Genomic DNA, 27,010 nt, shown 5'->3' on the forward strand with positions numbered 1-27,010 from the left:
CAGGGCACTGCTGGGAGTGATAGGCCCCCACCCCTCCTGTCTCAGGGCACTGCTGGGAGTGATAGGCCCCCACCCCTCCTGTCTCAGGCCACTGCTGGGAGGACTCTGCACACACCCCTCCTGTCTCAGGGCACTGCTGGGAGGACTCTGCACACACCCCTCCTGTCACAGGGCACTGCTGGGAGGACTCTGCACACACCCCTCCTGTCACAGGGCCCTGCTGGGAGGACTCTGCACACACCCCTCCTGTGTCTGGGCACTGCTGGGAGGACTCTGCACACACCCCTCCTGTCACAGGGCACTGCTGGGAGGACTCTGCACACACCCCTCCTGTGTCTGGGCACTGCTGGGAGGACTCTGCACACACCCCTCCTGTTAGAGGGCACTGCTGGGAGGACTCTGCACACACCCCTCCTGTCTCAGGCCACTGCTGGGAGGACTCTGCAAACACCCCTTCTGTCTCAGGGCACTGCTGGGAGGACTCTGCACACACCCCTCCTGTGTCTGGGCACTGCTGGGAGGACTCTGCACACACCCCTCCTGTCTCAGGCCACTGCTGGGAGGACTCTGCACACACCCCTCCAGTCTCAGGGCACTGCTGGGAGGACTCTGCACACACCCCTCCTGTCACAGGGCACTGCTGGGAGGACTCTGCACACACCCCTCCTGTCACAGGGCACTGCTGGGAGGACTCTGCACCCACCTCTCCAATTTCACAATATGTACGCTCATGACATTCACGGATGTGGGTACGCTCCATGCATTCGAGGTGGGGGTACGTGTCGTACTTACACTGTTGGGGTGGGGCTACGCTCCATGCATTCGAGGTGAGGGTACGAGTCGTACTTACACTGTTGGGGTGGGGGTACGCTCCAAATGTACGCGGGTGGGTACGGGTCGTACTTACACTGTTGGGGTGGGGGTACGCTCCATACCTACGCGGGTGTGTGTACGGGTCGTACTTACACTGTTGGGGTGGGGCTACGCTCCATACGTACGCGGGTGTGGGTACGGGTCGTACTTACACTGTTGGGGTGGGGCTACGCTCCATACGTACGCGGGTGGGGGTACGAGTCGTACTTACACTGTTGGGGTGGGTGTACGCTCCATACGTACGCGGGTGGGGGTACGAGTCGTACTTACACTGTTGGGGTGGGGGTACGCTCCATACGTACGCGGGTGGGGGTACGAGTCGTACTTACACTGTTGGGGTGGGGGTACGCTCCATACGTACGCGGGTGGGTACGGGTCGTACTTACACTGTTGGGGTGGGGCTACGCTCCATACATACGCGGGTGTGGGTACGGGTCGTACTTACACTGTTGGGGTGGGGGTGCGCTCCATACGTACGCGGGTGGGTACGGGTCGTACTTACACTGTTGGGGTGGGGCTACGCTCCATACGTACGCGGGTGTGGGTACGGGTCGTACTTACACTGTTGGGGTGGGGGTACGCTCCATACGTACGCGGGTGGGGGTACGAGTCGTACTTACACTGTTGGGGTGGGTGTACGCTCCATACGTACGCGGGTGGGGGTACGAGTCCTACTTACACTGTTGGGGTGGGGGTACGCTCCATACGTACGCGGGTGGGGGTACGAGTCGTACTTACACTGTTGGGGTGGGGGTACGCTCCATACGTACGCGGGTGGGGGTACGAGTCGTACTTACACTGTTGGGGTGGGGGTACGCTCCATACGTACGCGGGTGTGGGTACGGGTCGTACTTACGCTGTTGGGGTGGGGGTACGCTCCATACGTACGCGGGTGTGGGTACGTGTCGTACTTACACTGTTGGGGTGGGGGGTATGCTCCATGCATACGGGGTGGGGGTAGGGTCCGTACATATCCGTCCCCACGCTATGTGATGCTTGTGCGGGCCGTACCCAGGCCTTTGCCACGTGGGTACGAGCCGTCCCGCCATTGTTGGGGTGACGTGGGTGCGGGTGTGGTTCGACTCGTACCCACGCTCTTCAGGCGTGGGTACGGGATGTACCTGTCTGGTTGTGTTGCCTGTTCGCGTCGTGACGGACTTCCGTAGTGGCGGTCGCTGGCTTATCTGGACACGCCCCCACCCCCTCGTAGTGACCAGGGCCTGGGAGTCAGGTATGTCCAGGGCATGTGTGCTGTGTGACTTTGGTGGGGTTTTGTGGCCTGCCCTGGTCCTGCCACCCCCCCACCCCACTTTCCCCCCTCCCTTAGTTGTTCTGACCTTCTGCGGCGTCTGCGTCCGAACCTGTTGAGGATTGAGGAGGTCGACTGCTATGAGTGCCGGGATGACTCGTAGGTTCGGGTCCATGTCTGTCCGTCGCGTACTGGTCCTCCTTGTTCGCGTCGTCCTGTCGCGTACTGGTCCTCCTTGTTCGCGTCGTCCTATCTGTCCGTCGCGTACTGGTACTCCTTGTTCGCGTCGTCCTGTCGCGTAATGGTCCTCCTTGTTCGCGTCGTCCTGTCTGTCCGTCGCGTACTGGTAGTCCTTGTTCGCGTCGTCCTGATTTCCCAGCAGTTTTTGGCTGCCGGAAAATATTCACCGTGCGGGATGACGTCGGTGCGAATCGTAATTCCTGGTTCGTGAATGGCAGGCTGCGAGCGTCCCGACGTCAGGTCGGCGCTTTCCCGGATCGCATTTGTAGGTTTATTTTGTTCGGTCGGGGTTTTTTACGATTCGTACGGAAATGGTGTTCTCGTGCGAATCGTAATTCCATTTTTGTAAATTTTGACGACCGAGTACGCAACGGACGGAGAATATGCTCCATCCGACGGTTCGTACCCGGTTTTTACAGGATCGTGATCGGCGCCTATGTTTAAGAGATAAAGTTCACTGCGCAAATGTCATCATTGTTATTAGCCGGTAGGTGATGTCGCTATCCAACTAGAATAAACAACTGCTGCCTGACAGGGTTTGCATTATGGCCACAGGGTGCTGTTAATCATATATATACACAGAACCACTTCCTTGTTCAGGGACAGGAGCACACACATGACACTGCGAGGTCACTACATGCAGGAATTCCAACACAGCTGATTCCTGCCTACCAACTACAGAGATGTCCAGCTCTTCACCAAGATGGACGGCCTGATGACACTTACCTGCAAGTAATGGGGAGTTAGACAACCAGGCAAGGATTTGGCAGATCACCCACCCCAAGCAAACTAGGTTAGGGAGCGATCGGTAGAGGTACACTATGCACAGTACTTACATGCCCGCATATATTCACTGTCTGAGCACAATAGTGGAAATTTTCATCTTTTTCACTCTTCTTGTAATGTTAATTACGCTAATCTGATTCATTCTATTGAATATCGCAGTGCACATGTTTTACACAAAAATAATGATGCTTCAATAAATATTGAAAACTATTATAGCTACAAAGGTTCAAGAAAATTATTAGCCATCAACAATTGAAAAATCAAATGCATGAAATCACAGAAGAATATCTAAACAAAAAAATGTCAGAAAGGTACCCAACGCAAAAATGATTACAAAAACATATTTTTACTGAGATAGCAAATATGGAAAAACAATTGTAAAACAATGGTGCTCACATAGTTACACAAAAATACATCACTCAAAACATACTATACAGTGTAAACAAGAAAACAATGGCAGAAGGAGACAAGACTTTAAAACAAAAATCAGTCTGACAGGTGACAAGAAGAGAAGATCGCAAACAATGCTTCCTTATAAATTCCAGAGACCGGCGTCAACGGCGTTTTGACCTATGATATTTTCAAGGTCATCATCAGGACAAGGAAATTGTTAAGAGTGTATCCAATCAAAATAATCTGAAATTAAATGAAGAAACTACTTTTAAATGGGTATCACAAATGAAAGTACTGTTTCAGTAATTAGGAGCATAGCACAAAACAAAGATATCATGCATAAGGATACCGATAAAAAACAACCTAAATGGTAGGATAAAGGGTCCACCATAGTGAAAAATATAAATATTACAAAAGAAGAGAATAGATAATGATTCACTAAAATGAATTCATCACCGAAAAACAAACACCAGCCGTGAGCAAGTAAACTAAAATCCACAATCACCAAATGCCCAAATTCACAGGATAACCTACTTGTGTATTTCGCGATAACCATTCTCGGAAGGAATCTAAAATGGGACCTCATAGAGACTGCTTCAGAAGTCCTAAACACCAACAGACAAAACAGCTTTAGTGTGCTCACTAAATACAATCAGTAAAGAAAATCCATTAACTAAAATGTTTAATAAATGACTTACCAACTTAAAGATTAAATCATATGCCAGCACAAGACTCAAATTAGGTGCCAGTGTAGAGTTTGGTACAATTTTTCAACCAGACTCAACTGCAGTTCAGAGGGCAAGGCACCCGAACGCTAAAAAAAAGGACAACAAATAATTTATTTACAGGGGAAGAGAGGGAAGAGGGTTGGGGTTGGCGGGGGAGGAGGGAAGGTGGGGAATAACCTAATACGTCTTACCAGTCTAACAAATAAACCCGGTCTATAACTCACTCTATGTCAATATGGTGAAAGCGCAAAAGTCCCGGCATCCAAAATAGCACTGCTCTCTTGAATGGAGCTGAACAAAAGATTGCACATAGCCACGGGCTCAGCAGTTTTATTTGATCCAAAGTCAGGAACCACTCACCTGATATTAGTTTATGTGCTTAATGATTTACACTCTCTGAATAACAAAATTAAAAAATAAGAGGAAAGAAACAAGAATGTTGCTAAATTGGCACTTACCCAGCTGCGCATGTGCAGGACTAGCGGCACTATCTGTGTATCAGCAATGGTAAATCGAAAAACAAGTTGTTATTCGAAAGATGGTGAGGTTAATAATAAAGACAAAACACAAAGTTTCAAACTCCTTAATAAGTTTGAACTTAAAGACGGGGACTATTTCACAGGAGGCAACCAAAGATCTATATTAAACTGCAATAGAAGGGGCATATATGAAATCATACATATATGTATATATACCAAGATTACAACCAATTTTGCATTGTGCAATGCTCAATCCCTGATTAGACAGAGGTTCATGATTCACAACTGATTTCAACATGAGAAACGACATACACTATAAGCAAACAATTTGGTAGCGCAATGAATTTGATGAATGTCACATCTAAATACATTAAAATGATACTGTGCCCACGTACACTCAGAACATATTATGAACATACAATTATACAATGCTATAGTTGTGTATATATATATATTCACTGAAAAAACCATAGGTTTCACACATGTTATAGTTAGCGGAAATTTTACTGATAAAAAACCAATGAAATTCCCCCGTTATAGTTAGTGCAGGCAACTATAACTCACGCGACCGCAATCCTCTGCTGATGCTAATACTGTATTTAGACACTTATTTGCCCATGTCTTCTTCCATACATTTTTAGCTATACATATATTACAAATATTTTTTTTTCATAAAGACACATATGTCATCAGCAGAAGATTGCGGTCGCGTGAGTTATAGTTGCCTGCACTAACTATAACGGGGGAATTTCATTGGTTTTTTATCAGTAAAATTTCCGCTAACTATAACATGTGTGAAACCTATGGTTTTTTCAGTGAATTTGCAAGGTTTTTTAAATGCTAATTCCTAACTATAACGTGTGTGAAACCTATGGTTTTTTCAGTGAATTTGTACGGTTTTTTAAATGCTAAGTTACTTTACGCCATTCGTGGCGTGCGCGCCCACTTAACGCAGTTCGTTCCGTGCGTGCAGTGACCACTTTACGCAGTTAGTGCCGTGCACGCACGGTGGGCACGCGGTGCGCTACGCGCACCGCGTGCCCATGTTACGCTAGATGGGCCATGTACGCACGATGCGCTTCGCGCACCGTGCGCACATGGAGGACATATGATGCACTTCGTTTTGAAAGGTAATATTTTAATTTTTCGTATATGTTATAAGCCATGCACAAATGGTGCCCTTCGGGCACCATTTGCACACGGGGTGGAGAGAATGTGGATAATTTTTTTTTTTATTATTATTTTTTTTAATATTTTAGTTTAACTCATTGTTAATAAGCCATGCACAATTGGTGCCCTACGGGCACCATTTGCACACGGGGTGGGGAGAGTGTGGATAATTTTTTTTTTTTTATAATTTTTTACCGTACGCGTACGGTAAGCGTAATCGGCGAAATTAGCGAAAAAATAAAAATTCCGTTTTTGGCCTTGGGGGTTCTTTGGGGATTCCATCAACATTGCTATGTGTGTGGGAGCTGTCTAAACAGCCCCTTTACATGTTTTTGTGCTTTATATTTTAAACATCACTCTCAGTGCGAGAGAGAAAATGGCGGCCGCCGCTTCCTGGTTTCGGCCGATTCGAATGTTTACTAAGATCTAATAGCCAATCAGAATCGCGCTCGCGCACGCCACCGTACGCGTACGGTAAGCGTACCGTAAGCGCACCGTAAGCTGGCTCAGATATATATATTGATTTAAAGGCTATTTTCTCAGAATCTACTGAACAGATTTACACCAAACCTACAAAAGGCACTTCCTTGACCTGAGGACTACCTCTCTGCCAAATTTCTAGTAATTCTGTTCAGCCGTTCGGGCTGTAGCCCTGTCTAAAGGTCCTATGGAAAAATGCATGGGAAAAACGCGTTTTGGGACCCCCCTTTTATCTCAGCCCCCGCTTGACGAATCCCCCCGAGACTTTCAGGGTAGGAGCGGAGCGTAGCGCCCCACCTATTTTGAAAAATTCGCGAGGATTCGTCGACCGGCGCCAAAGTTATTCAAAATAGAATGTTGCGGATTTCCTATGGAAACGTGGTCCTAACTATAACTACCTACTGGCGACCGCCAGTAGGTAATATATATATATATATATCCAAACTAAAGTTGCCCAAGAATGAAATATGGACCCGTGGTGTGACAGACGATCACCTTAATGGGAGGTATTCCAATGCTGCGGGCAGAAGAAAGCAGCCGTAGCGCCTTGTTACTCTGGCACCAACTAATTCTGAAAAAACAATTGATAAAGAGACACGCTCACTGTAGCATGATTATTGTGAAACTACATTAACCAGAAGGCCCGGAGGCCACGCCTACGATGGCAGAATTCATTTAATTGGACTGAAAAGATGTCTCACCTGTGATTTTAACGCCATTGAAAAAAGGAAAATCCTGAAACGCGTCTGGCGTATCGAACTATTTGGGTTGCCGAGGGCACAACTTGCACGTCTGTAGCTGGCAGTAAAGTGTTTGGAGAAGCAAGTACCTGTGTGGCACTCTTTCTTGGGCAACTTTCGTTTGGATGTATTGCGGCCACGCCCGGCTGAACAAGAGTGCCCCGCCATGAAATATGGACCCGTGGTGTGACAGACGATCACCTTAATGGGAGGTATTCCAATGCTGCAGGCAGAAGAAAGCAGCCGTAGCGCCTTGTTACTCTGGCACCAACTAATTTTGAAAAAACAATTGATAAAGAGACACGCTCACTGTAGCATGATTATTGTGAAACTACATTAGCCAGAAGGCCCGGAGGCCACGCCTACTATGGCAGAATTCATTTAATTGGACTGAAAAGATGTCTCACCTGTGATTTTAACGCCATTGAAAAAAGGAAAATCCTGAAACGCGTCTGGCGTATCGAACTATTTGGGTTGCCGAGGGTACACCTTGCACGTCTGTAGCTGGCAGTAAAGTGTTTGGAGAAGCAAGTACCTGTGTGGCACTCTTTCTTGGGCAACTTTCGTTTGGATGTATTGCGGCCACGCCCGGCCGAACAAGAGTGCCCCGCCATGAAATATGGACCCGTGGTGTGACAGACGATCACCTTAATGGGAGGTATTCCAATGCTGTGGGCAGAAGAAAGCAGCCGTAGCGCCTTGTTACTCTGGCACCAACTGATTTTGAAAAAACAATTGATAAAGAGACACGCTCACTGTAGCATGATTATTGTGAAACTACATTAACCAGAAGGCCCGGAGGCCACGCCTACTATGGCAGAATTCATTTAATTGGACTGAAAAGATGTCTCACCTGTGATTTTAACGCCATTGAAAAAAGGAAAATCCTGAAACGCGTCTGGCGTATCGAACTATTTGGGTTGCCGAGGGTACAACTTGCACATCTGTAGCTGGCAGTAAAGTGTTTGGAGAAGCAAGTACCTGTGTGGCACTCTTTCTTGGGCAACTTTCGTTTGGATATATATATATATATATATATCTATATATATATATATTACCTACTGGCGGTCGCCAGTAGGTAGTTATAGTTAGGACCCTGTTTCCATAGGAAATCCGCAACATTCTATTTTGAATAACTTTGGCGCCGGTCGACGAATCCTCGCGAATATTTCAAAATAGGTGGGGCGCTACGATCCGCTCCTACCCTGAAAGTCTCGGGGGGATTCGTCAAGCGGGGGCTGAGATAAAAGGGGGGTCCCAAAACGCGTTTTTCCCATGCATTTTTCCATAGGTCCTTTAGACACAGCTACAGCCCGAACGGCTGAACAGAATTACTAGAAATTTGGCAGAGAGGTAGTCCTCAGGTCAAGGAAGTGCCTTTTGTAGGTTTGGTGTAAATCTGTTCAGTAGAGTCTGAGAAAATAGCCTTTAAATCAATATATATATCTGAGCCAGCTTACGGTGCGCTTACGGTGCGCTTACCGTACGCGTACGGTGGCGTGCGCAAGCGCGATTCTGATTGGCTCTTAGATCTTAGTAAACATTCGAATCGGTCGAAACCAGGAAGCGGCGGCCGCCATTTCGTGTGTTTCACTCAGAAAAAAAAGAGTGATATCTTGAAAAGGGGGCAAGGAGGAGAGTTACAGACCCCCTAACATTTGTAAGGGGGTCAAAGAAGTACAGAAAAGTACAAAGAAAACATTTATTGATTTTAAAAAAAATCGCGGGGTACGCGTACGGTAAGCTCAACGTACACGTACGGTAGAAAAAAAATAAAATAAAAGAAATGAAATGCAGATTTAAGAGTTTAGATATTAGGGGGCTCTAAAAAGAGCCGTTGTGTTTATGAAGTGATTTTTTAGTGGTACCTACAAGTAAGTACCGATGCAGAGTCTAAGGTTCAAGAGGAAGACTCTGTTCCCTTCATCATTGAAGTGCACACCATCTCCTCTATAAATGTCTTGCATGTCGTAACGCAAGTTGTTGTGGTAAATGGAACCCATACCATAGTCACGGAGGAAAGCAGAAACAGATTTGTTGACGTGCTTTCTTGCTTTGTCAATCTGCGGACAGAAATGATTGGACCAGTTCCATTTTTGCCTTTGGCATATGTTAGAAAACACAAAGGCAGTTTAAGGGAAAAGTGAAAACAGTTGTGCAAAGGTGTCCTTCATAAGCATTTCCAGACCTACCCCAGTCAAAGTGCCTAGGTCATTGCCACCACAGTGCACTATTATGAGGTCAGGGTGTTGGATTTGCATGAAGGATTTCACCAATGGCATCAATTGGTGCCACTTTAACCCTCTCTGACCAATCCATTTAATGTCTACATTTGGCAAAGCAAGGTCTCTCACCATATCTGTTTTCTCTGCATACTTTTCACTCCAGAAGACATAGCTGTGCCCTACAATCCACACTGTGAACATCTCCAAAGGAGAACTGGATGCACTCAGGAGGTGTAATTCAGTAGAATGGTAAAAAGAAATGAAAGACAGTTTGGAAATGGAGGCATACATATTTTTTTCATAAAAAAAAGAACTGATTGGCTGTTTCATACCATTCTAGAATAAAAACTAGGCTGTATGTGTAAATTAATAGAAGCATGTTTTGTATTGGTATAGAAAAATGTGTTACCAAAGAACAGTACTATGGATTTGCTGTTAGGTTTGAAAAGTCAAGCACTCTTGCTCTGTGGAATTGAAACATTGTTTGGTGAACTTCTGACCTAACTCCACACAGCAGTGTTCCATGAGCTGTTGCTATGGTATCAGGCAGAAGTCAAGTTGGGGGAAGGGTACTAGGCAGAAGTCAAGTTGGGGGAAGGGTACTTTTGGAAAAGGGTTGGTTTTCAACCAATAGAAATGTGTGATTACATTTGAAAAAAAGGGGGAAGCACTGAGATTTGAAATTAACATGTATATGTGTGGAAAAAGAGAGGCAAAGTTTGCCATTATCTGGTTCTGCTGAGAGGAGAGAGGTGTAAAGAACAGAGATCCTGGCTCTGATAATCTGCTGTTTGAGTGCCACATTTCTTTCACAGCTAACTAATTTTAAAGGTGAGTTTAGAGCTTGAGAGGGGATGTATATGGTAAATTAAGAAATGAATAATACAAATGGAATTCCTTTTGTTGAAGTTGTGTTTATTATTTTCTGTTTTGGGAGAAATTTAAATGTGAGGAACATGTAAAATAATATGGACTATGTTTTCACGATAAATTAAGGTGTACTGGTAAAAATAAAGAATACTTTAAGGGTTTGAGGTTGGACTCAGTAATGCAAATACATACAGCATCAGTAAGGCTGGTTGCCCTTGCTGGAGTGTAGGCGGTCACCCAGGTTACACATGGTGCTGGTCTGAAAAAGCAGTTTGGACATGTGCTTTTTTAAGAATCTGAAAAGTGGATTCATAATGTGTCAGTCTGTAAAAGTGTTTATCACTTGCCAAAAAAAAGAGTAGTAAGTGTGCTTTCAAATTGGCAAAGAAATTTCGTTTTGTGACTAATGTGAAAACATGACTCTGTGTGCAAATAGGAATTACAGGCAGAGATTTATTGCGTATTGCTCTGGTGATTTCACAGTTGCATTAGATGGAAAGGGGGAGCCATTTTTTGGTGCAGAAGCAGACTCTTAGCACACACCCAGCTGCTTACCCTGTGGAATCATGCACAGTATTCACAAGCGAGTGGGGTTTGAGGTTTCAGTCAGTAATGCAAATACATTCAGCATCACTAAGGCTGGTTGCCCTTGCTGGAGTGTAGTCAGTCACCCAGGTTACACATGGTGCTGGTCTGAAAAAGCAGTTTGGACATGTGCTTTTTTAAGAATCTGAAAAGTGGATTCAAAATGTGACAGACTGTAAAAGTGTTTATCACTTGCCAAAAAAAAGAGTAGTAAGTGTGCTTTCAAAATGGCAAAGAAATTTCGTTTTGTGACTAATGTGAAAACATGACTCTGTGTGCATATAGGAATTACAGGCAGAGATTTATTGCGTATTGCTCTGGTGATTTCACAGTTGCATTAGATGGAAAGGGGGAGCCATTTTTTGGTGCAGAAGCAGACTCTTAGCACACACCCAGCTGCTTACCCCGTGGAATCATGCACAGTATTCACAAGCGAGTGGGGTTTGAGGTTTCAGTCAGTAATGCAAATACATTCAGCATCACTAAGGCTGGTTGCCCTTGCTGGAATGTAGTCAGTTACCCAGGTTACACATGGTGCTGGTCTGAAAAAGCAGTTTGGACATGTGCTTTTTTAAGAATCTGAAAAGTGGATTCATAATGTGTCAGTCTGTAAAAGTGTTTATCACTTGCCAAAAAAAAGAGTAGTAAGTGTGCTTTCAAATTGGCAAAGAAATTTCGTTTTGTGACTAATGTGAAAACATGACTCTGTGTGCAAATAGGAATTACAGGCAGAGATTTATTGCGTATTGCTCTGGTGATTTCACAGTTGCATTAGATGGAAAGGGGGAGCCATTTTTTGGTGCAGAAGCAGACTCTTAGCACACACCCAGCTGCTTACCCTGTGGAATCATGCACAGTATTCACAAGCGAGTGGGGTTTGAGGTTTCAGTCAGTAATGCAAATACATTCAGCATCACTAAGGCTGGTTGCCCTTGCTGGAGTGTAGTCAGTCACCCAGGTTACACATGGTGCTGGTCTGAAAAAGCAGTTTGGACATGTGCTTTTTTAAGAATCTGAAAAGTGGATTCAAAATGTGACAGACTGTAAAAGTGTTTATCACTTGCCAAAAAAAAGAGTAGTAAGTGTGCTTTCAAAATGGCAAAGAAATTTCGTTTTGTGACTAATGTGAAAACATGACTCTGTGTGCATATAGGAATTACAGGCAGAGATTTATTGCGTATTGCTCTGGTGATTTCACAGTTGCATTAGATGGAAAGGAGAAGCCATTTTTGGTGCAGAAGCAGACTCTTAGCACACACCCAGCTGCTTACCCTGTGGAATCATGCACAGTATTCACAAGCGAGTGGGGTTTGAGGTTTCAGTCAGTAATGCAAATACATTCAGCATCACTAAGGCTGGTTGCCCTTGCTGGAGTGTAGTCAGTTACCCAGGTAACACATGGTGCTGGTCTGAAAAAGCAGTTGTGACATGTGCTTTTTTAAGAATCTGAAAAGTGGATTCAAAATGTGACAGACTGTAAAAGTGTTTATCACTTGCCAAAAAAAAGAGTAGTAAGTGTGCTTTCAAAATGGCAAAGAAATTTCGTTTTGTGACTAATGTGAAAACATGACTCTGTGTGCATATAGGAATTACAGGCAGAGATTTATTGCGTATTGCTCTGGTGATTTCACAGTTGCATTAGATGGAAAGGGGGAGCCATTTGTTGGTGCAGAAGCAGACTCTTAGCACACACCCAGCTGCTTACCCTGTGGAATCATGCACAGTATTCACAAGCGAGTGGGGTTTGAGGTTTCAGTCAGTAATGCAAATACATTCAGCATCACTAAGGCTGGTTGCCCTTGCTGGAGTGTAGTCAGTTACCCAGGTTACACATGGTGCTGGTCTGAAAAAGCAGTTTGGACATGTGCTTTTTTAAGAATCTGAAAAGTGGATTCAAAATGTGACAGACTGTAAAAGTGTTTATCACTTGCCAAAAAAAAGAGTAGTAAGTGTGCTTTCAAAATGGCAAAGAAATTTCGTTTTGTGACTAATGTGAAAACATGACTCTGTGTGCATATAGGAATTACAGGCAGAGATTTATTGCGTATTGCTCTGGTGATTTCACAGTTGCATTAGATGGAAAGGGGGAGCCATTTTTTGGTGCAGAAGCAGACTCTTAGCACACACCCAGCTGCTTACCCTGTGGAATCATGCACAGTATTCACAAGCGAGTGGGGTTTGAGGTTTCAGTCAGTAATGCAAATACATTCAGCATCACTAAGGCTGGTTGCCCTTGCTGGAGTGTAGTCAGTTACCCAGGTTACACATGGTGCTGGTCTGAAAAAGCAGTTTGGACATGTGCTTTTTTAAGAATCTGAAAAGTGGATTCAAAATGTGACAGACTGTAAAAGTGTTTATCACTTGCCAAAAAAAAGAGTAGTAAGTGTGCTTTCAAAATGGCAAAGAAATTTCGTTTTGTGACTAATGTGAAAACATGACTCTGTGTGCAAATAGGAATTACAGGCAGAGATTTATTGCGTATTGCTCTGGTGATTTCACAGTTGCATTAGATGGAAAGGGGGAGCCATTTTTTGGTGCAGAAGCAGACTCTTAGCACACACCCAGCTGCTTACCCTGTGGAATCATGCATAGTATTCACAAGTGAGTGGGGTTTGAGGTTTCAGTCAGTAATGCAAATACATTCAGCATCACTAAGGCTGGTTGCCCTTGCTGGAGTGTAGTCAGTCACCCAGGTTACACATGGTGCTGGTCTGAAAAAGCAGTTTGGACATGTGCTTTTTTAAGAATCTGAAAAGTGGATTCAAAATGTGACAGACTGTAAAAGTGTTTATCACTTGCCAAAAAAAAGAGTAGTAAGTGTGCTTTCAAAATGGCAAAGAAATTTCGTTTTGTGACTAATGTGAAAACATGACTCTGTGTGCATATAGGAATTACAGGCAGAGATTTATTGCGTATTGCTCTGGTGATTTCACAGTTGCATTAGATGGAAAGGGGGAGCCATTTTTTGGTGCAGAAGCAGACTCTTAGCACACACCCAGCTGCTTACCCTGTGGAATCATGCACAGTATTCACAAGCGAGTGGGGTTTGAGGTTTCAGTCAGTAATGCAAATACATTCAGCATCACTAAGGCTGGTTGCCCTTGCTGGAGTGTAGTCAGTTACCCAGGTTACACATGGCGCTGGTCTGAAAAAGCAGTTTGGACATGTGCTTTTTTAAGAATCTAAAAAGTGGATTCATAATGTGTCAGTCTGTAAAAGTGTTTATCACTTGCCAAAAAAAAGAGTAGTAAGTGTGCTTTCAAATTGGCAAACAAATTTCGCTTTGTGACTAATATGAAAACATGACTCTGTGTGCATATAGGAATTACAGGCAGAGATTTATTGCGTATTGCTCTGGTGATTTCACAGTTGCATTAGATGGAAAGGGGGAGCCATTTTTTTGTGCAGAAGCAGACTCTTAGCACACACCCAGCTGCTTACCCTGTGGAATCATGCACAGTATTCACAAGCGAGTGGGGTTTGAGGTTTCAGTCAGTAATGCAAATACATTCAGCATCACTAAGGCTGGTTGCCCTTGCTGGAGTGTAGTCAGTCACCCAGGTTACACATGGTGCTGGTCTGAAAAAGCAGTTTGGACATGTGCTTTTTTAAGAATCTAAAAAGTGGATTCAAAATGTGTCAGACTGTAAAAGTGTTTATCACTTGCCAAAAAAAGAGTAGTAAGTGTGCTTTCAAATTGGCAAAGAAGTTTCGTTTTGTGACTAATATGAAAACATGACTCTGTGTGCAAATAGGAATTACAGGCAGAGATTTATTGCCTATTGCTCTGGTGATTTTACATTTGCATTAGATGGAAAGGGGGAGCCATTTTTTGGTGCAGAAGCAGACTCTTAGCACACACCCAGCTGCTTACCCTGTGGAATCATGCACAGTATTCACAAGCGAGTGGGGTTTGAGGTTTCAGTCAGTAATGGAAATACATTCAGCATCACTAAGGCTGGTTGCCCTTGCTGGAGTGTAGTCAGTCACCCAGGTTACACATGGTGCTGGTCTGAAAAAGCTGTTTGGACATGTGCTTTTATCAGAATCTGAAAAGTGGATTCATAATGTGTCAGTCTGTAAAAGTACTTTTCACTTGCCTAAAAAGTAGTAGAAAGTATGCTTTGCAATTGGCAAAGAAATTTCGTTTTCTGCCTAATTTCAAAGCATGACTTTGTGTGCACACAGGAATTATTTTTAGAAATTTAATTTGTGAAGGTGTTATTGTGATTTTCATTTATAGGAAAGGGGTTTATAGTATTTTAAGATTTCTAAAGAACATAAAAAATGTAGTAATATATTTAAATAAAATAAAGGAATTTTTTTTAGTTTTTTTCAGGTATTGCTGAAGAGCAGTGAACAAAATTTAAGATGCCTACAAAATCCAGAGTAAAGAAAGACCACAAAAAAAACCTATATTTGAAGACAACTGGAGGACCTAAGTTAGTTGGAGATGCTCATGTTGGGAAAAAGAAAAAATCTTCTGGTAAGCAAACAAAAGATTTTTTAAAGAACATATTCAAAAAAAGGAAAAATGTACAAAATGTCTGTACTGGAAAGAATGTTTTCAATAGAAAAGGAGAGGAAAAAATTGAGCATTTAGTTAATGCAAATATACCTTCTGCAACTAAAAAGATTAACTTAAACAGAAAAACAGCGTTTAAAGAGATACGTAGAAAAATGTTTCAGAGAAGAGTTATGTCCAATTTGATAAAGGATGTGAAGAAATATAAGCAAAAGGCTAAGTTTTATAAGAGAAAAAAAGAAATTGAAGCCATTGCAGCAAAGACATTAGAATTAAAAAGGAAACTATTCATTTTAATTTTGAATAGGATGCGCACATTAGATAAAATGGTTAATGTACTGAAATCACAAAGCAAAAGGAAAAGAGTAGTGAACAGAACAAACTTTTGTAAAGTGTTTTTAGGAAAATGGATGCATAGTTCAAGTAGTGAACCTTTTTTTAATGAAGAGAGCTATTTTCAAAGTAATAGTTTGCTGCATGCAGTTGACACCAGAGGTCGTGCTTACGAAGTGAAAAATGGTTGCATAATGGAGAAGGAGATAATGGTTCCAAGAGATGAGGTACAAGTGATGGCGGATGAGGCTATGGGGAGACGTCCTAAAGCCCCAGTGTACACTTGGAATTGTAGTAGCATTTGCACTGTGCGTCAGGAATCTATTGATAAATTTCGTGAGTTTCTAAGAGAATATAGTAAAAAAAGTGTAAAACAGAAGATTAAGGTGCTTCAAAGTCTAGATCCATGCAGAGTGAGAGAGAATACTGGTTTGCAGGGTCATTCTCTGGCTTGTCTATCTAGAAAAGTGTGTAATAGTGTTTTCCATCATTTTAGAATGCTGGCTGTTCATCATACTGAAATGCGAAAGTTTGTGAGACGGTTGTATTTTGCTAAAAGTCCAGCAATAAAGTTAGATGAATTGAATAGGGCTCTGTTCCGTGGGTCAGTATCAGATGTAGAGAAGGTTGTTAATGAAATTCAGTTTTGTTACTTTGGTCCTGAACAAAACAGTGCAGAAAAGGACACAGTAAATGAGGAAGAAGTGGAAGAGAATGTAGAACCCTCTGTAAGTAAGACATTTAATGATCACATAACAAAATTTGAAAAAATCTCTAATGAAAGACCAAATATTACTTGTATTTGTTGCCGCAGAACTCATTATAGAAAACAAACCAGGTATGTTGATCTCTATAGAAAAAGTGAAAATGAAGATAATTATAAGTGGAAGGATTTTGCCACATATATATTTCTTGAAAATTGTTTTGAATTGGGTGAAGTTCAGCGTATTTGTAAATACTGTTATAATAAGTTAGAAGAAAATAGAATGCCGACCAGAGCTGTACATAATAATTTAGAATTGGATGCTATTCCTGCTGAACTTTCTGAATTAAATACATATGAGTCTATACTCATTCAATGTGTTCATCCGTTCCAGACCATAGTACGTATGGAGCCCAAAACTGGTAAATTACCTCCTTCAGATTTACTGAGAGGTTTAAAAGGTAGAGTGGTGTATTTGCCCTTGGATTTGAAAAAAAATATGGAAACTATTGATGCGGATACTTTGGAAACTGAACCATTAATTATTCTGGTTAATGGTGTACCTACAAAGAATAAGAAGATTTGGCAGGAGCTGGTAGATGTACGGAAAGTACAAAGAGCAAATTTGTATTTGAAAAGGAATAACAAATGGTATGAATCAATTTATATAGAAGAAGAAGAAGAAGAAGATTTACAAGAAGACACAGAAACACCAACTGGACAAATTGAAAAAGTGGACAAGTCAAAGGAAGAAGAAATTTATGAACATTTTAGCATACATCCTCTTCATTCAAAAGAAGTTATGGGAGACAATATTGATCTGTTTCAGATGAAGAAAGCAAAAGGAACTCCCGTGAGTGTATGGGAGGAGAGCTTGGAAGCTCGATGTTTTCCCCAGCTGTTTCCTAAAGGAAAAGGAGGACGATACGATGAACGTCCGGAACAGATTCCAGCTTCTGAGTATCGGACTACAAGACTATATGCTGAAGATCCCAGATTTCGACAAAGTATTCCTTATTTGTTCCATCTTTTATTTGAAAGCGACTTGTCTGCACTGTCTTATGCAGTAAATCACATTTTAAAAAGTGGAGTACATTTACAAAATGTGTCTGCTAAGGATTTTATGGAGAAAGTGCAGCACCGAGATGATCATTTGGAAACACAACTGATCAATCTGATGGCTTGTCAGCGTGGGACAAATGAATATTGGTACAGACGCCATGGTGAATTAAAATGCATGTTACGGAATTTAGGAACACCAACATGGTTCGTTACCCTAAGCTGTGCTGAGTACGCTTGGGATGATTTACTGGATTTTCTACGAGAGGCAAATTCAAACATTAAAAACATCGAATACAAGACAGCAGGAGAACTGTGCTCATTGGATCCGGTTAATGTTTGCAGATATTTCAATCATAGATTTGAGGCTATGATGTCGTTCATCTGCAATAAAAAAATCCACCTCTAGGAAAAGTAGTGGATTTCTTTTGGAGAAAAGAGTACCAGGCAAGAGGTGCTCCTCATATTCATATGCTGTTGTGGATCAAGGATGCCCCAAAGTTTGGAACAGATGCTGATGAAGCAGTGTTATCTTACATTGAAGAATATGCAACATGTGCTATACCAAAAAACACAGAAGAGAAAAAGTTAAAGGAGCAAGTTTTACGTTTCCAAAGTCATCGGTGTGGAAAATACTGTCGACGGAAATACAAGAGCAAAGATAAATACTACACTAAATGTCGATTTGGATTTCCTAGACCTGTTCTTTCAAATGGAAGAGTAAACAGTTTTATGTCATCTGTGAGACATACTATCACAAGAAAATCACCTAAGAATACCTACAACCTTAAAAGAAAAGAAGAATCAAAAAATATAAATGACTACAACCCAGTCATTTTATCCATGTGGAATGCTAACATGGATATACAGTATGTAGCTGACAATTCCATTGCTGTTGCTCGATATGTAACGTCTTACATTACGAAATCAGAAAAAACAGAATTGAAGGAAATGTGGGAAGAGATTTCTCACGAGAAGACTGTCAGTAAGAAGCTGTACAGTTTCAGTTTGAAGATGTTATCGCATCGAGAAATTGGATCCTACAAATGTTCAGATAGGTTATCTTCTGCAAGTCTCTACTCGAAATCAAGAAGAATAATTTGGGCAAGTTTAGGCCTTGCAGCAATGAGAAATCGGGTACTGAAATCTGTTGGAGAAATTGAATATTTGGCCGAGAATGACCCAGAAAGTACAGATATTTTGAAATCAAACATGTTGGACACATATTATCCCAAGAGAAGTCATCATCTGGAGAACATGTGTCTCTATGAAGTGCTGCAGAACTACATTTATTCACGGAAAGCCACAGAAGACATCAACAATGGAAAATATAAAGTCATTGGTGAGGAAGGATGTTTGGTGAAGCAAACAAAAGGAAGTTTGATAAATCACAGGAAGCTGAGTTGCGACACTACTGACAAAAAGGAATTTTACTACTTGGCTCTTTTACAGCTGTTTAAACCATGGCGTACAGAGGATGAACTACTGGGAGAATTTCAAAGCTATGAAGATTCTTTTAATGCTTGCAAAGACAGCATACAATGCAGTACATTCTCAACTTATCTGCAAATGTTAAATGAAGAAATTGAACAGGAAACTACAATTGCAGCAGAAATAGCTAGAGACAGTTCTCAGGACAGCCAAAGTTCAGGAACACTCAGTCAAGATCCCCTAGGACAACCAATCGTTGAAAATCAAGCATCAATAGCCATGAATGAAGTGGAAACGGCTATGAATCAAGCTCAAGAAGAATTTATAGACTTACAAAATTTGGAAAGACAACTGAACGAAGAGCAGCAACAAATTTATGAAGAGATCAGAAACAAAATTGATCACGGATTTCTACATGAAAAAAAAGAGTGCTCATGCACATCATTTCATCCAATCAGGATGTATGTAAGCGGACAAGCTGGAACTGGAAAACGTTTCCTTATAAAAGTCATCAGAAGCTACCTACAGCAAAAAACGGATTCTACTTTGTCTTGTGTGGTTACTGCTCCAACTGGGTTAGCAGCATATAACATAAAAGGAATCACTTTACATCGTTTGCTAATGTTACCAGTGGAGCATGAGAACAAAATACAATACAACAAGCTAACTGGAGAAGCATGCTTGGAAATTTCAAGAGTATTGAAGAAGATGCAAGTTCTCATTATTGATGAGGTGAGCATGGTATCAAACTTAATGCTTGCCTTTGTGCATTTAAGAATGCAGCAAATTCTGAAGACAGACTATGACGTGTTATTTGGAGGAAAACACGTCATAGTTTTTGGGGATCTTTTGCAACTTACTCCAGTTAAAGGACAACCAGTGTTTAATACTGTGACACATGAAGACACAAAGAAGTCATTGGGAAGCATCGGTAATGCAAATATTTGGTCCTTCTTTGAGTACAAGGAACTTACTACTAATATGAGGCAAGCAAACAATGAAGAATATGGAAGTATTCTGAAAGATATCAGAATTGGACTACTCACTGAAGCTGGCACGAAAGCATTACAGAGTCGGCTGCTACATAATTTATTTCCAAAGGAAGAAATAGTTGCAGAGAACATATACAAGAACATTGCAGAAAAGAAAAGTGTCATCTGCTTAATGCCAACTCTACGTGAATGCTCAATATTCAATGAGGAGCTTTTGAAATTGGAAAAGGAAGATATCAGGAAATTGGAAGCAGTGGACAAAATTGAGGATGGAAGAATTACTGTCACATTAACAGGCACACTGAAAAATAAATTGGATTCACTAGAGAAGAACATTTCCAAAACAGCTGGATTAGAAAAAAATCTATATGTTTGCATGAACTGTAGAGTATTTTTAAGGAGAAATTTGGATGTTGAAAAAGGTTTAGTTAATGGAGCTATGGGAAGAGTTGTGGGTTTTATTAATTATCAGAAAAAAGATTGAATTGAATGTTTAAAAATAAAATTTGATCAGATAGAAGAAGTTAAAGACATTTGTCGTTGTTCAGTTCGTTTCATGCTTGTGAAAGACTTATATGTACGTAGGAAGCAGTTTCCGTTTTCTCTAGCATATGCTGTAACTATTCACAAGTCTCAAGGATTGACTGTAGATTGTGCATTTGTGAACATTGGTTCAACTGTGTTCAAAGAAGGTATGGCATATGTTGCTTTGTCACGAGTGAAAACATTATCAGGTTTATTCATGATAGACTTTGATGACTCAAAAGTTAGTGCTGATGCAAATTGTGTAAAGGAGTATAATAGATTAAGAAGAAGCTATGCTCCTCATTTAGGTCAGTATCCTGTGTTGGAGAAACGTGTAGTTTCTCGTAAAAGGAGAAATGAGAATATCTGTAATGAAGATGTAGAGAGGAGGAAAAAAAAGAGGAGTGATGTAATTGCAAGCAAAAAGAAAAAGGAAAATGAAGAACAGGTTGTAGGATGTCATTTTGAAAATAGCTCTGGTGTCAACTGCTACGCTAATGTAGTGCTGAATGTTGCATTTTATCTGGAAAGTGTGCAAGAGCAGATAATAGTAAATCAGGGAAAAAGATTCTGTTCTGAGTTGAGTCTCCTTTTTCAAAAGCTGAGTAATGATAAAACTCAAATAGAAAGTGCTACTGAAATTAGAAAACTTTTAGATGTATGTTCAGGACGAACACAGTTTTCTCAAAATGTACAGCAAGACGCACAGGAATTCTTGATGTTTTTTCTTCAGGTACTGGAAGAAGAAGGGGTTCCCATTGAACATTTATTTGGTCTCTCTTATAAATGGGAACATAGTTGTGAAAACTGTTATAATATATGTGGCTCTAATGTTGATTCTGAAAGGTTTATTTATTTAACATTGCCAGAAAGTAAAACAGTCACTTTTGCTAAATTAGTTAAAGATGCTAATCATAGCATGGAATGCAGTGAGTGTCAATCTGACATGTTTTCAACGTTAATTTTAAAGGAATACGGACAGTATGTAATTTTAATGATGCAACGCTGTAAAGCTGATGGTTCAAAATTAGATACTTTAATAAAGAAGTTTACAGGACAGCAATTATCAATTTCAGGAAAAACTTTTGTAACAGTTGCAATAATTTTCCATGATGGACCTACTGTAACTTCTGGTCATTACACAGTTTATCTTAAATGTGAAAAAGGCTGGACACTGTGTAATGATTCCCAATTGATTTTTAAGCAACGTTTGCCTTTTGATTTAGCAAATTCCTATCTAATCTTCCTGAAACCTAAATTTTAGAGAGATTTGGCAACATCTGGACAAAACAATTTTACCATTTTATTGGATTACCATTGGAATTTTCAAAAAAAATGATTTTACAAATTACCATTTGGCCTAATGGAAAGGTAACCAATTGTAATGTGGACTTTTTCAATTTTTAATGAAACTTTGGAAAACCAAAAATTTAGAAAAAATCGGTAACTTCGGTGGACTTATTTAATTATTAATAAATCTTTCGGAAACCAAAATGTTACAGAGAATCGGTGAGATCTGTACAATTTAAACTTTAGATTTTTATTGGATTACCATTGGAAATTTAATCAAAAAAGAATTTTAAAATTACTATTTGGCCTAAAGGAAATGGAACCAGATGTATTGTGGAGTTATTTGAGATATATTTTTGTGATTATACTTCTGAAACAAAAATATCAGACGGTATTTTAAAGAAATAAGTATTGATATTAGATGATATTTTTTAAGAATATTATGCATTTCTATAAAGTTATGTTTATGCAAAAAGAGATTGTGGGCTTTTTTAAAACAATCTTTGAGATTGTTCATTTTTTTTTTGCCCGCTGTTAAATGATGAATGCAATTGCTTTCACAATTTATAGTGAAATGCAATATATTCTGAAAACAGCAAAAAAAAGGCAAACATTTTTTTTAAAAAATATGTAAACATGTGTACTGTATTATAAAATGTTTTATTAAATATTAATACTTTTTTCTTTTTTTTCAGATTGAGATAGAAAATTTTCGAAAACTAGAACCATTTTTAAAGCAATTAAAAAAAATGTAAATGAATAAATATTTTTTTGAGTGGGTATGGTAAGTCAAAAATATCATGGTCCCTTTTTTCCACTTCTCCACAATCACATTTTCAGTTTTTCATTGTAGTCTCTCAAGGACCTTGTAATGTGATAATTGATTTTTAGTGTTTTTAAAAAAAAAAAATAATAATTACGCGTACCGTACGCGTACGGTAAAAAAAAAATCAAAAAAAAGTTTTAAAAACATATATAAAAAATAGATGAAAGGTAAGGTTGGCTCTTAAAAGAGCCGTTGTGTTCATGCAGGGACAGAGGAAAGAAAGAATGGGAATATTAGACGGTACGACAAATGTGCTGATCTATTTTATTGTTCACTAGGGAAATACTGGTCTCCCTATAACAAATTAGATCATGACAAGTGGCGCACCGTATTTCAACCCTCAGAAACCGAGGGTTAATTTCCTGAGGAGAAGAAAAATGAGATGCTCCCACCACAGATGAAGGGCTCACCTGACCTGCAGAAGAAGGACTCGGCCCTGCAGATGATGGTCCAGGCTGAGCTGCTGTGGATGTGCTTGGTTGACTTACTGAAGGGTTACCTTCAGTATGTCGAGCATGTGTCCTTCTGTGTACATCCTTAAGGTGTCTCAACATGGTGTGATTCCCGAAGGAATACTTCTTGTTGGGATTCCCTCTTGAAAGTACACGCTTACACAGCTTACAAGTCACTAAGGGTGCATTTACCTTTTGCTGGCCCTCTGGAAAAGAAAAATACTCCCATATGAAAGAGGTCTTTTGTTTCCTCGTTCTCTGCCTCAAGGTAGTGCTGCTAGCCTCACTCTCAGAAGGGCTCTGCTGTTCTGCCATCGTATCACAAAGACAACCCAGCTCCTTCTCCTAAGGGATCACAAGCAGAAATGAGGGGAATGGGTGTGGTGTAGGAGAGTTCTAGAACTGAAAGTAGTTTCAACCAATCAAAAGTTGTGTTTCATGATCACATGACCCACCGTACGCTTACGGTGCGCTTACGGTGCGCTTACGGCAAAAGTACGCGTGCGCGTAAAAAAGACACGCACACGCGCGCATGCGCAAAACAGGCACGCCCCTTCACTTCTGCGTAACGTGCGCGTGCAGCGTACGCGTTACGCAGTGTGCGCGCGTGACGTGCGTCTACGCAAATTGCGTAAATGAACGCAAACAGCGTAGAAATCTAACGTAATTAAAGCAAGACGGAAAAATAAAAAAAATATGTAATACTAATAAATTTTACCTGTTTATTTTAAAAAAATGGTAAAATAAAAACATATTGTAGAATTTTTAAAATTTAACCATAGTCTTTAAAAAAGGATAGAAAATTAAAAGAAAAATATGTAAAAAAAAAAGAAAAAAATAAATAAAAATTTGCATTTAAAAAACCTTGCAAATTCACTGAAAAAACCATGGGTTTCACTCACGTTATAGTTAGGAATTAGCATTTAAAAAACCTTGCAAATTCACTGAAAAAAACATGTGTTTCACACACGTTATAGTTAGGAATTAGCATTTAAAAAACCTTAGAAATTCAATGACAAAACCAAAGGTTTCACACATGTTATAGTTAGCTGGACATTTCACTCGTAAAAAACCATTGAAATTCCCCCGTTATAGTAAGTTCAGCTAACTATAACTCGCGCGCCCGCAATGCACTACTGATGACGTCACATATTACATCACTCATGACATGGTCACTGACATCACTCATGACATCACTGATGACATCTCAAATGACATCACTGATGACATCACTGATGACATCATCCTTGTGATAGAGTGGCAGACCTCCTCTTCCCCTAATATAACCATTGAAACACACATTCAAAAATAGAAACTAAAATGTTCAAAATAATGAACATATCAATATCAGTTACAACAACCTAATCAGTAATTCTAAGAACCACATACACATACAGTCATTCACCAACAGTCCTCTACAGTCACTCATACATGTACTCACTCATATGTATACATACACCTATACATCCTGTTACACAACGCCACTCATCCATAGAGTTACTCACACACATAGTCACTCATGCTAATAAAGAATCAAACATCCATTTACTTGCATATACAGTTATACACACACCACCACACTTACTTCTACAGAAACTTACATATACTTACTCTTTTAAACAATAACTTATAGAAACACATACTTATTCATACAGGAACTCTTCCAATCTCTCACTCTCACATATACTCACTTATATACACCAATAGTCACATATACTAGTTTAAAACATATGTAGTTACTCATAAAGACACTATAGAGACAGTCATTCACTCACTAACACACCCATGCACACACTCATCCACCCATACAGTCCTGCACACATGCTGTATTCAACACATACACACAGTGAGTCACTCATTCATGCGCCTATGCACTAAGTAATACCCCCACCGAACCATACAGAAACTCAGACACTCATACTGATAAAAAACCAACTAATAACCTATATAGACACTCATGTAGCTACTCACCAACCCATGCAGCCACTTATACACAAAGTAAGAAACTGATACAGATATTTTCTTATTTAAAGATTACTCAGTAAGCCATGTATTCACTATGATACACTTAATCAGTCAGTTACACAAAATTTTTTTTTTTAAAAAAGCATCCATTTAGACACTTATATACCCATTTATTCTTCCATTGACCTTGAGATATACATAAATATAAAACATATTTAATTTTCAGAAAAACACACAATCACTGGATGATGTCATCAGTGATGTCATTTGAGATGTCATCAGTGATGTCATGAGTGATGTCAGTGACCATGTCATGAGTGATGTAATATGTGACGTCATCAGTAGTGCATTGCGGGCGCGCGAGTTATAGTTAGCTGAACTAACTATAACGGGGGAATTTCAATGGTTTTTTACGAGTGAAATGTCCAGCTAACTATAACATGTGTGAAACCTTTGGTTTTTTCATTGAATTTCTAAGGTTTTTTAAATGCTATTTCCTAACTATAACGTGTGTGAAACCCATGGTTTTTTCAGTGAATATATATATATATATATATATATATATATATATATATACGGGCGATCGCCAGTAGGTAGTTATAGTTAGGACCTAGTTACCATAGGAAGAGCATTCTTTATTTTGCTTTTAAGTTTGGCGTCATTTGATGAATATTCATGAAATTTTCCAAACTAATTCTTTGTTCATATTAGCTCCTATGTGTGACGAACTTCCAATGTGTTTCAATAACATGCAAAGAAGTTTATTAAAACGAAGCACTGAAGTGCATGTCAGACTGTTGATGATTGCATTGTGACTCACCATGATCCACGGCAACAACTGAGTGCAATGTAAAGAGGATGATGCAGCATGAGTGAGCAGTGTTTGAAAAACGCAATTATGCTTTATTTCAACGAAGCACTGCACTCCGTTTTTCATGTGTTAACATTTCATTGCATTCTGGGAAATGTAGGACTTTAAACATAGCGAGTCACATGACAGCCTGATTGCATTTAAAAAGCAAGGTTTCATTGAAGCAAATGTTTTTCACCTGTGAGCAAGGCTCATGTTGGAGCCGAAACGTTAGGGAATCCATGTGCTGTCACTAGCACTTTGAATTAAACGCTACACTGTAGCCAGACACTTTGCCTCGGCGTTTTCTTTGGTGTTCTTGCTGCTGGCAATTTACTGGGCGCTCCGTCCCTCTACTTTCCGAGGCCGCCCTGCAGGGTTGGAGGCTCCTTTGAAGTCGGAGGTCTTTGTGTGTGATATATATATATATATATATATATATATCTATATTACCTACTGGCGGTCGCCCGTAGGTAGTTATAGTTAGGACCAAGTTTCCATAGGAAGAGCATTCTTTATTTTGCTTATAACTTTGGCGTCATTTGATGAATCTTCATGAAATTTTCCAAACTAATTCTTTGTTCATATCAGCTCCTATGTGGGAAGTTTGGGGGTGATTCGTCAAGGGGGGGCAGAGAAAAAAGGGGGTCACAAAACGTGTTTTCTCCATGTTAATTTCCTTAGGAAACTTTAGACAAGGCTACAGGTCGAATGGGTAAATGGAATTACCCCAAATTTGGCAGGGAGAAGGGTCTTGGTCTAGAAAGCACGCTTTTGTTTATTTGGTGTAAATCCGTTCAGTAGTTTTTGAGAAATATTGAAATTTACAGATATCGATATTTGGGAATTCTGTCATCTGATTGGCTGAGGCGTTACGAGCACGAGCTTGCTGCTTATTGGTTGGGAGCTCTGCGAGCGGTTGCAACTAGGAAGTGTTAGCCTCCATTTTGTGATTCCGTCAAAGCGAGTAAGGGGGAAAAAGGGCAAAGGAGCACTGTAACCTTTGTGGGGGTGTTTAGGGTGTACTATAGAGGGGGTGCGAAGTGAACTACTCATAGCTACCGGTCTGAAAGTGCTGGGTATGGAAATTATGCTGCTAAGGTGAGCTGGTGCGGGAGTCGGGGATGAAAATAAAAACTGTGTGTCTAATGGTGTTAAGCCATGTACCCTGGCCACTGTGCCACACCTGTCTAAGTAGTGTCAGTAATATTTTATACGTAGTAGGAGGAAGTTTTGTTTGG

Source organism: Triturus cristatus, chromosome 3_2, assembly GCF_964204655.1.
Source record: "Triturus cristatus chromosome 3_2, aTriCri1.1, whole genome shotgun sequence".
Lineage (NCBI taxonomy): Eukaryota > Metazoa > Chordata > Amphibia > Caudata > Salamandridae > Triturus > Triturus cristatus.